This window comes from Hylobates moloch, unplaced genomic scaffold, assembly GCF_009828535.3.
Source record: "Hylobates moloch isolate HMO894 unplaced genomic scaffold, HMol_V3 SCAFFOLD_22, whole genome shotgun sequence".
NCBI classification, from domain to species: domain Eukaryota; kingdom Metazoa; phylum Chordata; class Mammalia; order Primates; family Hylobatidae; genus Hylobates; species Hylobates moloch.
This window is the reverse complement of record NW_026652297.1, coordinates 37,615,758-37,634,647: the sequence shown is the minus strand read 5'-3', so window position 1 is coordinate 37,634,647 and position 18,890 is coordinate 37,615,758. Positions and strand designations below refer to the sequence as shown.

Here is an 18,890-nt window from a genome sequence, read left to right as displayed (position 1 = left end):
TCCACCACATACATTGCTTGGAATTCTCATGTAAGAGATTTCCTCTTCTCCATTAAATGATTGGTTACCTGCTTGACTGATCATTAGTATGGATCCATAACATTTATTGATTCTTTGACTTACAATCCAATACAGTCTTTATTTATTTGTTTCTTGTGTTTTCTGCCTTTGGCCAACTCTTTCAGTTTGGGGTCCTACATTCTTTGTTTCTCTTTTCTAACTTTCTTGTACTGTGGGGTGCTCCAGTCTTCTTACTTTGTGTTTTCCCTGCTCAGCCCCCAAGTCAGCCATTTCTTCAAGGAGCCTTGGTTTCTTTGACTGGTGAATGGTATTGACTAACCAAGATCTGGGCACTAGTTGTGCTCATTGCCACTAGAGTTGTATTAATTCTAGGCCTTCTCAGTAGGCAGAGCTAGGAATCATGTATACTTTTAAGAATTTCAGTATATATTTCCAAATTGCTGTCTCTCTTTTTTTTTTTTAGTTTACATTGTTATACCACTATTGTATGAGAGAGCAACTTTCCTATGTTTGTCTAAAATGGTCATTATGATTTATTTAAGTTTACCAAATTGATACTTTTTAAAATGGTATACATCCCTGCAGTTTTTATTACTGTGCCAATTAGATATTTTTGTTACATACTAGGCATTTTACTTTCTCCTTTTATAAATTTTCTATTTGCAGCATTTGCTCATTCATTTTTCTACTACTGGTCATTTTCTAACTACAGTAAACTACTTAATTTTATGCTATTTAGATATTAAGATGACAGAAAACTAACACTAATGGCCATGTCCAGTAAGCCTCTTGACTTAATTATATTTAGGGAATAGAAGAACAGGCGTTCAGTTATCTTTTTTACCTTAAGCTCACCTGAAAAGACAATTGTTAAGACAAACTCCAGAGTGGAATCAAATATTTGGAAAATCTCATATTGACCTCCCATTGCACTGACAGCAATCACTAACATTCTGTGAGTCTGTATGAGGTATGGAGTGATTTTAAGTTTTTCTCCCTTCTTGTAGGAAAAGTCATGATTTAGTTGTGCCTATATCCTGATTTATAGGAAGTAGTAAGTTGTATGAACTCCTTTCTCTGAATCTATATGAGCACAGAATTTTGCTATACTTGCAAAGGAAAGTTAAAATGGAGTATGAAGCTTAAAAGTGTGCCCATACAATTATAACAAGGAGAGTTCATTTATACTATCATTTATATTATTATTTAGTATAAGATACTCAGATCAGTCATATGATTCAGCATGGGCTTGAAAAAAGAGCACAATGGGGCCTGGAGCAGTGGCTCATGCCTGTAATCCCAGCACTTTGGAAGGATCACCTGAGGTAAGGAGTTTGAGACCAGGCTGGCCAACATAGTGAAACCCCATCTTTACTAAAAATACAAAAATTATCTGGGTGTGGTGGTACATGCCTGTAATCCAAGCTACTCAGGAGGCTGAGACAGGAGAATCATTTGAACCTTGGAGGTAGAGGTTGCAGTGAGCTGAGATCATGCCACTGCACTCCAGCCTGGGTGACAAAGTGAGACTCCATCTCAAAAAAATAAAAAAAATAAAAAATAAAAAATGCCCTTTGGGCATATAAGCTACAAGCCTAGGTTCAGTGCCTAGAATTGTATTATAAAGTTGTCAAGCCCTGTAAAATCTGGCAACATCTTTCTGCTCTCATTTACTTCATCCACCATCCTTTGTTTAAATCACACTGAGCTGACTGCTGTCCTTGACCATGCCAGGCATGCTTTTGCCTCAGGGACTTTGCACATGCTGTTCCCTCTGCCTAGACCATTCTTTCTCCACGCGTTTACATGGCTTCTCCCTCTGCTCTTACAAGTTTGCTCAAATGTCACCTTCTCAATGAGAACTTCCTGACCATATGTTAAAACTTGTAATCCCTCACTCCAAGACTGCTTTCTTAGTTAAGGTAATGCTAGCAGATGTAAAGTTAAAATCTTAACTCTCAATGGCGTACCACAATAAAAGCTTTATTCCTCATTCAAGTAAAGCCCAAATGGTAGGTGGATGTGAAAGGACTGGAGATTCTACTCCACACAGTCCTTCAGAAACTTAGCCTGATGGAGGCTCTGCTATCATCACAAGGAAATCAATAGATAAGGAAACAAAGAAAGTGGGAGTCAAGGCAGGATATTTTTACATGCCGAGAGAGAACTCACTCAGAATTACTCTACCCACATTTCACTGGCTGGAAGTCAGTCACAAGATTACATGGAGCTATAGGAGAGACTGGGAAATGTGGTCTGACTGTATGTCCAGGAGGAAAAGGAAAAAGGTTTGATTAACAACTAGCCAGTCTCTTCCATACACATAGTAGGCATCATTAAAGACTTACTGACAGACTGAGTAAACAATGTATCAAGACTGTGATCCATTCAAATCAAGTCAAGAGGTGTTTTGAGGAGTTCAATGAGTGATAAGCATGATTTTGGATGGTGTCAAGGGATTTATATTTAGGTGGGGAGGTGACATTTGCTTTCTTGAAAAATTAGCATGCAAATAAATATAGAAGGAATATTATCTGTAGCTTATACTATATGTCATTGAGATTCAGCTGCGACCTCCATTCTGCCTGCCCATTTCTGCATCAGGGGCCCAGGTTGATATATCGGTCACTACTGGGAGCATTTTTGGTAACTGTGACTACAACACAAAACTCTGGAGGGTCTTACCAATGAACTGCGCTGCTTGAAAATGACATATGTCAACTTCCACTTAAACTCATCCGCTAAAACTAGCCACATGGCCCAGCCCCAAATGGGAACAATTTGAATATTTGGCAAGCAACACCTAAGACAGTCATAAAGGACAGTGGAGAATTAAGTTAGACAGGAGGTACCAGTCTTACCTTTATTCTGCACAAACATGGCACTTGGGCAGAAATTAATTCAAACTGTAAAATCTTGAAAGCCTCTAAAACTTATCTGTTCACTCAGATCACTTTAAAGTTCTCCATTGTTTATCCAACTCCCTGCTACAAATTTTCACTTGGATATTTGAGTTGATCTCATTTATCAATTTCTTATTCAATAAAGTTTTGAAGACCCATCAAGCTAGATGCTAGGGATACAGTGGTGGACAAAGCAGTGATATTCCCTGGCCTCACAAAGTAGTAAGCTAGGTTAAGGGTCAGCAAATATTTTTTCTACAAAGGGACAAGTAGCAAATGTTTTAACCTTTGCAGGTATACAGGCTGTCGTCATTACATTGTAATTACATTGTAATTATGTTGTAGCATGAAAGCAGCTATCGTCAATACAAAACTCTATGAGTGTGACCGTGATCTAACAAACTATCAAAAACAGCAGGCCAGATGTGGTCCAGAGGCCCTAGTTTACTGGCCCTGATCTATTAGAAGAATCAAATATATATATTTTCTTAGAAAGAATAACTTTTACTCCGTAATTTCTTGCTTTCATGCTCCATCAGAAAGTTTGGAGAGAAGTTCAGAGGCTTTAGTTCAAATCAGCGATGTCAACAACTCTGTGTCCTTGAAGCGTCCCATCCCTGAGCCTCAGTTTCTTTATCTGTATATAACATAAGGTTAGGAGCAGGGGAAGCTCTAAGATCTTTTCCATCTCTAACGTTCTATTTTCCTATTTGTGCACTTGAATGACTGGATATGCAGGAAACTGGGGCAGGGTGGATTCACAATAAAGAAAAGAAGAATCATCAGAGGTGTGACCTCCATTGCCTACCTGCGTGTGATAGCCACATGTCATCGTCAGGCGGGGAAGCATCTTACTTCCTTTTTTTTTTGAGATGAAGTTTTGCTCTGCCATCCAGGCTGGAGTCTAATGACACCATCTTGGCTCACTGCAATCTCTGCCTCCCAGGTTCAAGCAATGCTCCTGCTTCAGCCTCCTGCATAGCCGGGATTACAGGTGTACGCCAAGATGCCCGGCTAATTTTTGTATTTTTAGTAGAGATGGGGTTTCAACCATGTTGGCCAGGCTGGTCTTGAACTGCTGACCTCAGGTGATCCACCCACCTCAGCCTCCCAAAGTGCTGTGATTACAGGCGTCAGCCACTGTGCCTGGCCACATCTTACTTTCTTGCTTCCACACTTGCTAAAGCTCTGAGCAGGATGCTGGGCACACTGTAGATGCTATTCTGCCAACTGTTCCCTCTTGATCCTCATTTCTTCTCCTTTCTCTTCCTTTATCTCCTTCACTCTCTCTACTTGCAGTGAAGACATCATTGCAAATTAAATTCTCTTGTAAAAGGTACTAACTGTTTTCATAAAAAGTAAAAAGCTGGCAAAGAACATGGTTTCAGTCTTTGCATTTCTGATGCAAGCAGAGACAGAAAATTTATTTAGAAAAGAAAGGGCCAAAGATAAATTTCATGGATAATAAAAGTTCTTAACAGATGCAGGTGAATTGATTTGAGTTCTGCCAGACATAGCCCTCCCCCTGACCTGTCCTCATTTCACCACTCAGTGCAGAGTGAGGCATTTATCCAGTGTGTGAAAAGTGTCTCAAAAAAATATGTGAGGTGAGTTTAGAAAACAAGCTTGTATGGAGAGAAAAAGAACTTGAGCCTTATTCCCTTATTTTTTTTTAAAGCTGGAACTAGTTCTTTTTAAAATATAGTGAGACTACTAGACATGGCACATAATGAACAATTGATATGATTTGCTGCTCTAAATTTATTTGTGTTTTTTGTTTCTTTTTTCCTCATAAGGCGTATTCTAACTTCTTCCCTAATACAAACTACACACACACACACACACACACACACACACACACAGAGACACACACACACACTACATTTTCAAATGGCCTTTTGGAATATTTGAAAAGGACCAAATATGTGATTATGTGATTATGGAAGACATGATATAGCCCCTTCCACCTGCCAATAATTGTTAAGTACTATACTACAGTGAAGTCTTTTGAAGTCTAATCTTATAAAATTTACATTTTGAATTTGAGATCAAGAGGTTTGGAAAATTACAAACTGAACTCTGCAGTTTTCCAACGTTCAAATTCATTTCTAAGTAATGCTATGAGTCAGCAATTTAAGGCTGTCATGTTCGATTGCTAGAATGTACATATATATACACATACATATATATGTGTATATATATACATACACATACATATACATATATACATACATATATGTATGTGTATGTATATATATATACACATACATATATGTGTGTATGTATCTATATACACATACATATATATACATACATATACATATATATACACATATATATGGGATTTATATATATATATATAAATCCCATAACAAGATCATCTGGAATACCTTCCCTCTTAGGCAGATATTTTTCTTTTCTCTTGTTCTACCTACTTATCTCAGCTTTTTTCCCCCTTATTTTCATTAAGGTGTCCTGAGCACTGAGTACTGGAGGTTAGATTTATCCAAGAGCTGGCATATTTGGAAGGAGGTACAATGGAAGATGAGCTGGACAAGAGCAGGAACATAATGGAAGATCACAAAATCTAGCTGAATACGGAGACAGGAGAATAACAGAAGGAACTCAGTGACTGAAAATGATAGGGAGAAGGCATTAGGCAGCATTGGATGAGGTCCAAGTCCTGTGGACGTGAGGACACATTAGAAAGTTAAGAGGAAGGGCGGATGTTGTGTTAGGAAGTGAGCATCAATTGACAAATTAAAAGATGATAACAGCTCCTAGTGATGATGAGGGCTGGAGTGCCGTTATGAGTGCGGATGGCAAGGTATGAGTGAAAGAGAAGGTCACCGCAGATGAAGAGGTTGAAAAACTATGAGAACAGGATGTTTTGTTTTCAGATTCTCAGCTGATGCTATAGAGAGCAAAACTGTGAGCCTGTGGAGCAGGTATGGAATTCTGCAACGGACAGGGAAGGTGTGTTTGCGCAATGAGAGCAATGAGGTTGGGGCATGACTCCTGTGCCAGGAGCCAATGTTTCTGAACATTGCCTTGGGTACACCTTCACTTGATGAAAATAAGAATAGATAGCACTTACTGACAAATTGCCATATGCCAGACACTCTTGCTTAGAACTTTAAAAAAATTTTCTCATTTACATTTCCCAACAACATAATAAAGTAGGCGCTATTATTTTCCCCAATTTTACAGATTGAGAAAGAAGGGTGAAAAAAGAAAAATTAATTTGGTCAAGTAGACACGATTAAAGTTGTGGTGGCCATTTTGAACCCAGGCAATCCATTCTAGAGTCCATTTTCTTAACTGCTACACCATATTGTCACTCAATTTGGAATCCCACAAAGGTGAGGCAGATGACCCGAGTGGGAAGAACTTTGCCTGAAATGTGGTAAGAAACTGCAACATCCTAACCATTTAAAACAAGTTTCTCAGATTTCAGAGGAAGGCCCTTAAACATGAGACACAGAGGCTAAAATTGCCTTATGTCAAATGACTAGAAAGAAGGGAAGACTTAGTTTTCATTACTCCAGGGGGGCACCTCTATCAGTCTTCTGAGAACATGTGGGAGAAAGCACCATTCTGACCAAGTAGACTGTTTAAGTGGCAGTGTGTTTGCAGACTTGGCAATTCTGAGAATACTCACCATGCGGTATCCGCAGACCATAAAGAGAGGGATAGATAAGGTGAGCAGGATTCCCCAAGGGGCAATGTGCTGTAGCCTAAACTCGTTCACCCTGCTTTGCTGCCCTGGGTTGTTTCTAAATGACTAGAAAATCTGCTGAGAATCCTAACTCTAAAGTATAAAACTTTGGAAAGACCATAAATAAGAACTCTGAAACTACCGTACTTTATCCCGTATCGATAGACTCACTTGGGAAAATCACTTTTTTGCTTTCAAGTCAAAAAATAAAAGTAAATTTCGGTTAGTAGCCATGATTCCTCATGGGTTTTTTTTTTTAATCCAGATGAAGCAAAGTATATATCTGGGAAACAGCTTGATATAAGGCTAAAGAAAGGAGACCCAGACACTCTCATACTGTCTTCTTTACCAAATCAAGTGTCAGCTCCCAACTAAGAGGCAGTGAGATGAGTTATGACCACATGAATGAAGCCATGAGAGGACAGTAGGTACAGGGGGCACTGCCATAGCCAAAAGATGCCCAAATGTCAGAAAAAAAAATGCAGTATCTATAAAGAGACTGGTATCAGAAGGTCTACAAAAGGGTCAGACTAGCAGGAGCCAGGTCAAAATTTGGAGGTGAGTACAGACATGAGGTGCAGATTCTGGAAACAGGAATCTGTTATCTGGGAGCAGAGAGTTTGGCACAGAAATCTTCAGTGCAAGATGTTATTGCTTGAAGATCTCAGAGCATATTCCCAGAATCAGTGGCTTCTAACTACCATGCTTTTTATGTTTCTGCCCCATGTAACATTTGACCCTCCTATATTTCCCCCAGAATGTCTGCATCCTCTATAGACATACTAAAAATTATAGTTGAGAAAAAGCAAGAAAAAACACCAATAATGAAGCTTCTCAGAAATATTATTAACCTTTGATATATTCATCCAGATTTTGTCATATGTGTATTTGTATTTTCAAGAATGGATCATATTATACATAATAGTCGATAAATTGCTTTTCTCCCTTGGCATTATATTGTACCAAAATATCCAGGAGAATATAATTCTTATGTTACATCAACTATTCCAAAGCATAGAAATTGATGGACATCATCCCAACTATAGGGCAGTCTTGCTAGCAAACACTATGATACAAAATACCAAAGTATTCACAAGTTAAATCTAATAATATACTGTGACCAATTAGGATTTACTGAGGAATATAAGAAGGTTTCAACATTGGGAAATCCATCCATGTAATCCAATAGACCAAAAACTAAGGGAGAAAAAACATGATCATCTTAATGATAGATATCACCCATTTCTGATTCTTTTTAAAATTAAAATCTTTAGTCACTTGGAGCGGAAAGAAAATCCCATAGCCTGGATGGATAACTAACAGAAACATGATACTTAATTGTAAACTATTAGCCATTTATAGTAAAGGGTTTTTTTTAAGCTTAAAAATGTGATATAGTTATCCTATATCATAGCTACACTTCAACACTTTCTTATTTTCCCTAAGGTTCTAACTAATGTAAAACACACAACGAGAAATAAGTGGAATAAATATTCAAAAGAAAGAGATAAGATAGTCACTATTGTCTATCTAGGGCATACAAGAGAAGAATCACTCACAATGTCTAAGAAAAAGATTGGAAAAGATAACAAATTTCAGCCAGGAGTGGTGGCTCACACCTGTAATCCCAATAGTTTGGGAGGCTGAGGCTGGTGGAACACTGGAGCCCAGGAGTTCTAGACCAGCCTGGGCAACATGGTGAAATCTCTTCTCTATAAAATATGCAAAAAAATTAGCTGGATGTGGTGGTGTGCACCTGTAGTCCCAGCTACTTGGGAGGCTGAGGTGGGAGGATCACCTGAGCCCAGAAGGTCGTGGCTGCAGTGAGCCATTATCCCTCCACTGCATTCCAACCTGGGCAACAGAAAGAGACCCTGTTTGTTTTGTCTCAAAAACAAACAAACAAAATTAATAAATAAAAGATTTCAACAAGGGAGCTATGTGCAAGATGAACTTAAAAGACAAATTACTTTCCAAAACACTGTCAATAATTTGAAAATAAAATGGAGGAGGAAAAGATAACACTTATAACAGCAACCGCCACTCTGTGCTACCTAGGAATAAATGTGATAATAAATGTATGTTTGTGAAGAAAATCATAACATATTTTTGGATATACAAGAAGACCTAACTAATTTAAAAGATACAGCATGTTCTTGTATGGAAAAGCTCATTATAAAGATCCTTCTCCCTTTCAAATTAAACAATAAAGTTAATGATTAATGGGGTTAATATTTTTATTTTTTTATTATACTTTAAGTTCTAGGGTACATGCGCACAACGTGAAGGTTTGTTACATATGTGTACATGCACCATGTTGGTGTGCTAAACTACGAATAAATATACTTTTATCTTTTCCCATATCTTTGTAACCTATTCATCTGGAGGCCTCCATTGATCTGGGGACAAATTAAGATTTTAAAGCAGAAGCTCAAAGAGAAAGAGCCAATATTCAGATTTCTACTTCAAAAATGGTATTTTTGATTCCACAGCAAAGAAATTGTCTTGGAAGCCAAGGTTTGTTGAGTGGGGAAGAGAGTTTCTAAGTTTCATAATCTCTCTTTTATATTTCAAATGCTAAATCTGACTAACCTAGATGATAATAAGGTTTTACCATTATCAGTAGTGTGGATAGAATGTAAATTGCCACGTAGGGAAGTTCCCGTAAGACGAAAGTGAAGGCATAGAGACCCCTTCCTTCAGAAGAAAAGGTATTTGGAAAAGAAGTGAACAAGGTAGAATCACTGCCTAGATCCCACATGAAGACCATTATAGTACATTAAAAAATGGAAACAATGTATATATGTATCAATAATAGGTCAATAATACATGGTCATGTAATAGAGTTTAAAAACAATAATTCAAGTGCAATACAACCCTTAGCTATGAAATTACACCATGAGAATATTTACATTTCAATAAACATGTATCTACAACATCACTTCTAATGGCTGCATATTTAACGTTGTATGAAGACACTATACTTTTCTATTTCTAGATCCCTAGTTTGTTTCATATTATAATTTTTAAGTCATGATAAACTATTTTAGACACACATGTTCATACATTTGTCGGCTATTTGTTGGTCAATGATTTCCTTAGGATAAATTAATAGAAGTAGAATTCCCAGGACAGAATGCAGGCAAAATTTTAAGGCTTTTGGTACATATTAATGGGTGGTTCTCCAAAACAGTTCTACCAGCTGTGTGGTCAGCGCTGGATAATGTTTTAAACAGGGAGGAAAGAAATGGGTGCACTTAGCTAGAATAATAACTGGAAAAATTGTGTCAGAGAAGGTATACAGACATTCCCAAACAGTTCTGTTGGTGGGTTTTCTATATAAAGTTCTTATTTCTTTAAATATATGCAATCATTGTTGTTGTAGTAGCATCAGTAAGCCTTATTTCATTTGCCAGATCAAAAGAAGCCTTCCCAGAGAATCATAATAGCAGAGTGAAAGGTAAGGAGGCATAGAAAAAAGAAATCACCAAAATTGAGGTAGAACTATGGCTTCATATCTAAACCCTATTTTATAGTATCTGTATTGATTTGGGAAAGTCAACTTAATCTTTCTTAATATTCATTTCCTCATTGTGAAATAAGAATATTATCTACGGCTGTCGGAATGGTAAAATGGTACATGTGGAAGGACCCAGTATAGTGCCTAGCACAAAAGACATTACATTTTTATTTTGGTTTCCCTTCTAGAAAGCAAAAAACTAAGCAAGTTTTACTCAAATAAAATTGATTACTTTATGCGTGGAACACTACTACACATGAGAGAAAATGTGTTGGATTAATCCCAAGACTGGAGCTTGAGTTCTGTAGGCACTTTTCAGAGACACTACCTCCCTGTCGCTAACTTTCTATGTGATCTTGAGCAGATTGCCAGCTCTTCCCGAAATGTGTTTTTCATGCCTTTAATGATGAAATGTGCTCTGAATCAAAAGATCTCAATCTAAGACTAATTTTGTTTTTATGTGCATTTTCCTAAAGGCAGAGTTCATAGCCATCAACAGATGTTCCAAGAGATCTGTTTTTCAGTAATGATTAGCAATGTTCTAAAATCTAGATGGTCTCTAAAATTTCATCCATATCTTACACTCTGATTCTGATTAAGCTCATAATTGGCTCTTACTTTTGGTTCAGTGTTATTTATTAACATATTTTAGTGGTGACTCACCAGCCAAAATTTTAGGTTCTTTCTTGGCCTTCAGATTTCCCTGCAGTTTTCTCACAGCCCCTGGGAAAAAGGTATGGCCGGGGTATTTCTACATGAAAGTTTCTGATTACCCAAGTGGTTTCCTAGACTTATTATCCTCCTCATCCTTCTTGGTTCTTTTTTTTTTTTTTAATGTTCTCTCTCTTGGCCAATTCACCAGAGTACAGATTTAATTAATAGGTGGCAACATATTGCAACTCTCACTGCCAAGATTCATGATTAAGAAAAGAGCCTGTGGGTTTCAGATCTTTGGTTTCTCTTCCTTCTTTTTTTCAAATCAGGCCCCTTATAAAACACAAAATTGTACTGAGGACAATGTCAGAGTTCAATCTTACCATAATAAACGTGAATATATGTGAATATTAAAAAGTAAACGGAAGGAAAAAATACTAAATATATATGATTATTCTGGTAACCAACATATTTACTTGCAATGAAAGTGATAGTGTTAGAAGACTGCATTACAGAACTCAGAGAAGTATTCATCCTCTTAATATTTATCAAGGACCAACAAGGTACCATGCAAGGGGATGTAAAGGACAGAATAATGAACCAGAATCCTGCCTTCAGGGAAATAATCCATTATTGAGACATGTACGAATATATGTGCATGCAAATAACAATAATACAAGGTAATAAGTGATAAGTTGCAACTCAATACCAACAGATAAATTGCTAAAGTTGTCCCATAGTCAGAAGAAAAGCTTTGGAATGGGGGAAACAGGGAAGATATATACTGGTTAGTAATTGAGCTGAGTTTTGAGTAACAGTAGAGTTTGGACACATAAAATACTGGTATAAACACAACAAACAGAGGCAATGGCATGGACAAAGTAAGGAGGAATTTGAAAGATTCGAGGCCTTTTTAGGATACATATTTATTTCAGCTCTAAGTAACATTTCTTGGTATCTTAGAGGTAATATACATAAATGGGAATAGTAAGAAATAAGATGAGAACAAGTCTGTGGCTAAATTGTGGTAGACCTTGAAAGACTAGGAAGTTTTTAGTTCATTCTATAAACCGTGAGGAAACACAGAAGGTTTGTAACCAGGGAAGTAATATGACCTGAGTTTACATTAGGAAGATTAATATTTGGCAATATTTATTGTGGAAACTAGCTGGGGAAGCAGAGATGGAGCAAAGATAAAGACATCGGTAATACAAAGAGTAGAAAGAGGTAGGAGAGAAACTATGAAGGTCAAGGTCAAGTCAGTGATTTTTTTTTTTTTCTTTGAGATGGAGTCTACCTTTGTCACCCAGGCTGGAGTACAGTGATGTGATCCAGCTCACTGCAACCTCTTCCTCTTGGGTTCAAGTAATTCTCCAGCCTCAGCCTCCCATGTAGCTGGGATTACAGGCACCCACCACCACGCCCAGCTAATTTTTGTATTTTTAGTAGAAATGGGGTTTCACCATGTTGGTCTGGCTTGTCTCGAACTCCTGACCTCAAGTGATCTGCCTGCCTCAGCCTACCAAAGTTCTGGGATTACAGGCGTGAACCACAGCATCCAGCCTCAAGTCAGTAATCTCAATTTACTGGATAGGAAGGATCAAGAGGAAGGAGAAAAAAAAATTTTGATTGCAGGTTTAAGTCTAAGGATCTGGAAGGCTTATGGGGCTGCAAAAACAGGACATCCAGATTTAGTAAAGAGTATAGGACAGGATTTGGATGAAAACGCCAAACTAGTCATGATTAATGATGATCATCAATGCCATTTTGAGAACAATATGCTAACAACTGTGCATTAGTAAGCATCTTCCAACATTTCTTTTCACCATGTTTATCTTACAGGTAAACAAGTAGCTGGATAGCTTCCTCTTCAATATTGCCATCTCAAAATACTTAAAAATTGTTATTCAATTTAAAATGTGTTTCATTGCTATATTTCTGCCACCATAATATCTTGCATATTCCTGTAATGCTTGATGGTATATGTTTTGGAATATTATATAAAATGCTATCATTTTAAAGTTTTGCTTTTTTATCTGCATTGCAAAGATTGTCATCATTTGATCAAAAATACTGACTAGTATTACTTTATAGAATAAATCTGTGGTTGTAGTTATAGAATAAATGCAGCAGGCAAAATGAGTGACATTATCTTGGTGGAAATGAGAAAACTTGGGCATGCATATTCAACCAAAAAGTGGACACTTGCAAATCGACTTCAGTCAATAAATTTCATGAAAGGTAGAACTGTTTAGATCTTTCTGTTTTCTATTTTTCAAAAAGATATATATATATATATATGGATTTTTATGTAAATCTTGAATTTTAATACATTATGCAGATAAGATTTCCACTTCTGGCCATATCAGAGTAACTTCTACATATCGGATTTGCCTTTGCATCATAAATAAAATATTAAAAAACAATATGAAATAGCTGTTTTTAGATCTTTGATAAGAAGAAGTTCAGGACTGTGATCCATGAGAAAAGGTAAATGCAGTGAGCCCTTCATTGGCCCTGGATTTCTACCCAGAAGCATGTCCAGATCATGGGACAAGGAAAGAAATTCAAGTAAAGCAGGAAGGTCTCCCTTAACTTAAAATACAGATGCTGAAATTAGGGGAGGCAAAGGAGGTTGGAATTCAGATGGCAGAGTACCCGAGAAGAGAAACGTATACAGAAGTAGAACTTCAGAAATCTGTATCTAAGTCCACTTGACCTGATGCCGTAGTACACTGGACATGTGTGGGTGAAACTGTCATACATAGTATGCTAAAACTACTGGAGAGTTTTAATCTGACAAATTCCTAGAGCTTACACGGGGCTGGGAGACATTAAAGTTCTCAGAGACAATGCATTAAAAACTCAGATATTCAGGAGAGACTCCAGAAGAATCATATCTTAGTATTAGGGCTGAACTAACTCTAGGGTAAAGGCTACTCTAGATCTGCCTAACAAGACTTTAAAAGTAGACTTCAAAGGATCAAGTTGATTTGCAAATTACTTATCTGCCAAAACAAAATTGTTCAACGTTCTTTAAAAAGAACACAACAAAATCTAGACCTAATAATTTAATATTCAACATCCAAACAAAAATGTTGAGGTACGTAAAGAAAAATGTTCAGTATAACCTGGAGAAATATCCATGGTAGAAATAGATCCAGAAATAACAGACATGATCAATTTAGTAGACTTGACAATTGCTTTCATAAATATGTTAATAGATTTAGAGGAATAACCATTAAACTAATGAGAAAAATAGAAGATTGAAAAAGAATAAAATAGAACTTTTACAGCTAAAAATTATGAAAATAGAAAAAGTTCCATGGATAAAATTATCAGCATGCTAGACAGAATTATCAGCCGATTAGATAAATTAGTAAATTTAAAGATAGAGCAATAGAAGCTATACAAACTGAGGAATAGATATTTAAAAAGACTGAATAAAAATAAAGAAATACAGAGACAGTGACCCATAGGACAATAATAATTAGTCTAAAATATATATTACTGAAGTCCAAAACAAGGTAGAAGAAGAAAAAAAAATTGAAGAACCAATGGACAAATTGTTTGACACTTTTTGAAAACTATAAACTAACAGATCTAAGAAGCTTGGCAAACTCCCCAGAATAGTAACCACATAAATATACATCATAATAAAATTGCTAGAAACAGAAGATAAAAAAATATCTTAAAAACAGACAGAGGAAAGAAGAAGCTTTACAATAATAAATAATACTATGAAACAAATAAGGGAAACTGCAGACCTCATCAGAAACAATGCAAACCAGAAAAGAAAAATAGAACAGCTTTAGAGTGTTGAAAGAGAAAAGCTATCACTCTAAAATCCTATAGCCTCCAAAAATGAAGGTGAAATAGCAACGCTGTGCGTATTAAATCTTCAGGTTTGCAGGCTGAGTGTGGCCACTAACCAACCCTCTACCGGGAGGGGTACATGAATGGGATGGTGGAGAGTCCTGGGAGCAAAACAAAACAAAACGAAACAAACAAAAACTTGGCTAAAGGAAGGAACCATATAGGGACTGAGGTTAGCCCAGGTGGGACTCCCAATCAGAGAGCTTGGTTCCCAGAATAAGAATAACGTCACAATGATAATGAAGGTCAATTACTTAAGAAAGGGAATTCTCATGTGTTTAGGGTACAATGAAGAATGCTCAGAGGTATTAACAGATGTTTTTCCTCAAGAGTATCTATTAGATGATCGATAGCATTAGATAATAGGGGGATACAATGACTTTTCCGTTTTAAAAAAGATCATAATACAATGGATTTGTAAACGCTTAGAAAATTATTTTTAAATTTATGAAGTTTGCTGTGGGTTTGGCCAGGATCTGACTCTACCTCAGGCTGATCATAGGGAGTTGTGTGTTTCTATTTTACTTCCTTCTGTTGACAATTACATTTTTCTTAATGCTTCATGCTTGTTTTTGAAAACTTGAACAGCACTTGAATTCCTAGGTTACCAGTGGAGAACATAAATTTCAGCAGCAAAGGCTCTGATTTTTAATGCCAGTAGTGAAATTTCCAATAGACTCTAATTAACATTTAGATTTAAAAAAAATTTTAATTGACACATAAAATTGCAGATATATATGGAGTATGTAGTGATGTTTTGATATGTATAATGTATAGTTATCAAATCAGGGTAATTAGCATATCAATCATCTCAAACATTTATCATTTCTTTGTGTTTCTAACCAGAGTTCGGGTAGCTTTGTGAACAGTTATCCCATGAAGGCACCCTTATATTCCTCCTGTTTTACAAAGCGGGGAAAGGAGGTGGCCTCAGCCACCAAGACTTTTCATTTGTTCTACTGGTGGTCTGTGAGCACTCCACTAGACCTCTGAAGAAATAGCCTACTGCAGAGATGACTTTAGAACCATCTGAAAGTTTACCTTTAGAGCACCCACCCTGCTCTCAAATCATCCATCTTTCTCTTTATATCTGAAATCCCTCCCACCAAATAGAATCCCTCCCTTTTCCTCACCTACCTCAAATCCTGCCAATTCTTTCCCTCGAATCTGTCACTATTTTCTGCATCCATGACCATGGCTGGTCTTCCTAATCCTAGTTTCTATCTTTAAAAATCATCTTCCTTCCTGCCATCACATTATTTTGTATTAAAACCTAGCACTGTTACCTAAATGTATGTCTTTTCTCTAGATAAAATTCCAGATCCTTTTATATGGTATTCCAGAATCTTCACAATCTCGTTAATGAAGTCTCCTAGTCTCGTCTTTAGCAATCCTGACCTGACCTTGCCCCCAGACATCAACACCAAAATACTCTATACGAATAATTCACAAAGTTTAGTTGACAGCTTGATAAAATGTGCATCATAGCAGCCATAAAATATTTTTCCTGCTTACTGGAATAAGTGATGTTTGTCCCAGGGAAGAAGAGAAAGGATGATAGCTTGAAACTATCTGTATTACTGGTTAATGAAAAAAAGTTTTTGATTAAAACAATATGTATCTCTTAAATTCATTTCTTCTGAGTCAAGGAAAAGAGACACACACATTTCAGACTCTAAAGCAAGAACAGCCTGTCTATGCTAGGGACAGGCTTCAACAGAGATGTTCCTACAAAGGGACTGGGAGGTCAAGACACTACCCAAGAGATGAGTTTTTCAAAGATGACTGTGTGGGCCGGGCGCGGTGGCTCACGCTTGTAATCCCAGCACTTTGGGAGGTCGAGGCGGGCGGATCACGAGGTCAGGAGATCGAGACCACAGTGAAACCCCGTCTCTACTAAAAATACAAAAAATTAGCCGGGCGTGGTGGCGGGCGCCTGTAGTCCCAGCTACTCGGAGAGGCTGAGGCAGGAGAATGGCGTGAACCCGAGAGGCGGAGCTTGCAGTGAGCCGAGACTGCGCCACTGCACTCCAGCCTGGGCGACAGAGCGAGACTCCGTCTCAAAAAAAAAAAAAAAAAAAAAAAAAAAAGATGACTGTGTGTATCCTATAGTTCTCTCGGTGATTAGAGAAGAACTCACAGAAAGACAGAGGCAGGTTTTTTTTTTACATGTTGATGGTTATTTGGATCCCTTAGAAGAACATTCAGAATTCAAAGAAGTAGAAATAGGTCCGTTTTCAAATGCAATGGGCAAAAAAAGTCAAAAGTGAAGAGAAGCTCAAATGAAGAGAAGCTTCAGGAGATAGAGGACAATTTGATCCAGAGTCAGGGTGTTAAAAGAATCATCTCTTGGCAAAGATGAATGAAAGGGAGAGAAAACAGGAAAGTCCAAGGTGAGGTTAAGAAGGCAGGCAGGGCAGCTGCCCAGGGGAGGGTGCCAGGCTGACACCCCAGCACAGCTCCTCCAGGATGTCCTCAAAGCCATCTCCAGGGAACACAGTGCAATTGGTGAGAAGTGAGGCTGAAGGAACAGCAATTCAAACCTGAAGGCAAAATGATGTAGCCCTAGACCCAGACAGGAGAAGAACCCTCATCTCTAAGGGATTTAGGAATGCTTACTTGACCGAAGCCTGGATGGAAATACAGGAAAAGGGTGGTCTTCAGAAGGGGGCTAAAGACAGCTCCTGGGTCTGAAAGAGGAGGAGCAGGGAGTCCTCTCTGTTCACCTCACAATGAGGTTCACATTGTGAGGGAATCACCTTGGTGGTGATGTGAATAAAGTCTACAGGGTGAACTGCAGTGAAGGAGGGCACCCAGAGGGGAGATGGTAGGGTTGGGAATGCCCCTGGAGACCACATTCTTCCTTTGAATTCCTGAAAGGAAGGAGAAAAAAGCTAAAGAGATCAGTGACAGTGGGAACTTAACTCCGGGAAACTCAAGCTTCTTTGAAAGTGGAAGGATCTAGTGATCCTGGGCCTTCATTTCTCACCCTGGGCAGTTTTCTTTATTTACTTTACTAAATTGGCCTCTATGGGCGTTTGGATCTATCATCGTATTACAACTACAGCAAAGCAGAGGAACATGACATCAATATGGCTGGATTCAAGGGGGAAAACTTCATGGGATGAGTAGAGCTTGAGCTAGAATCTGCTGGAGGGAGGGAGAGGAGAATCTGTGTGTCTGAAGACTCGAAGGTAGAATGAAAGCTTTCAACCACATGGAATTCATTGTCTTTGACTGGGAAAACATATGAGCCACAAAAAGGATCCCAGAACAGGCTCAGCGTCATGGAGCTCTTCACCCAAGAGAACTCCCAAGGGTTATGCTCCTATGATAGAGGAGGCCACTGCTATTTCAGCAATGGGAATGGGTTTATGCTGAAATTAATGGGAAAAGATCAGTGGGCCAGAAGTCTCAATTTCTATTCCTGGTTATTTGATTGATTTGTTATGTGCTGGAGCAATCCACTGAAACTCTGGACTTCAGCCTCTTTATCAGTAAAATTAAGGGATTGGACTGTAGAACCTCCTAGTTTCTTTAGGCCCAAAAGACCCATGATTCTAAGAAAGATCATTGTGTCTGGAATCTGGGTATTCTGTTGGACGTTAAGGTGAGTAGTGTTTTGTTTGTGGAACTGCGAGGAAATCACATGCTTACTCAACAAATATTTATTGACCACCTACTACGTGCCAGGCACTAACTATTCTGGGTGAGAGATATAGGAGTGAACAAAACAAACGAAACTCCCCTGCTCTAACTGAGCTTACATTGTAGCATATCAGGGGAAATTCAGCCCCTGATATTTCAACATGGGTCCTTTTCTATTTTCCCTACGTGTCGGCTGGTCTGAGAAATAAAGGGAAAGAGTACAAAAGAGAGAGATTTTAAAGCTGGGTGTCCGTGAGAAATGTCACATGTCTGCAGGTTCCGTGATGCCCCCCAAGCTGCAAAACCAGCAAGTTTTTATTAGTGATTTTCAAAAGGGGAGGGAGTGTACGAATAGGGTGTGGGTCACAGAGATCACATGCTTCATAAGGTAATAAAGTATCACAAGGCAAATGGAGGCAGGGCAAGATCACAGGACTGGGGCGAAATTAAAATTGCTAATGAAGTTTCAGGCACACATTGTCATTGATAACATCTTATCAGGAGACAGGATTTGAGAGCAGACAACCGGTCTGACCAAAATTTATTAGGT

General features: G+C 37.9%; 1 long non-coding RNA gene across 2 annotated transcripts in view; it reads right to left on the bottom strand.

Annotated features, from left to right (window-relative positions):
- Positions 1 to 17,352, bottom strand: part of LOC116461930 (uncharacterized) — a 176,479-nt gene extending 159,127 nt beyond the window's left edge. For both annotated transcript variants that reach the window (XR_009211687.1, XR_009211688.1), the window contains exon 1: positions 17,312 to 17,352. This is a non-coding gene — a long non-coding RNA (uncharacterized LOC116461930). The remainder of the gene's footprint in view (positions 1 to 17,311) is intronic.
- Between the last annotated feature and the right edge of the window lie 1,538 nt (positions 17,353 to 18,890).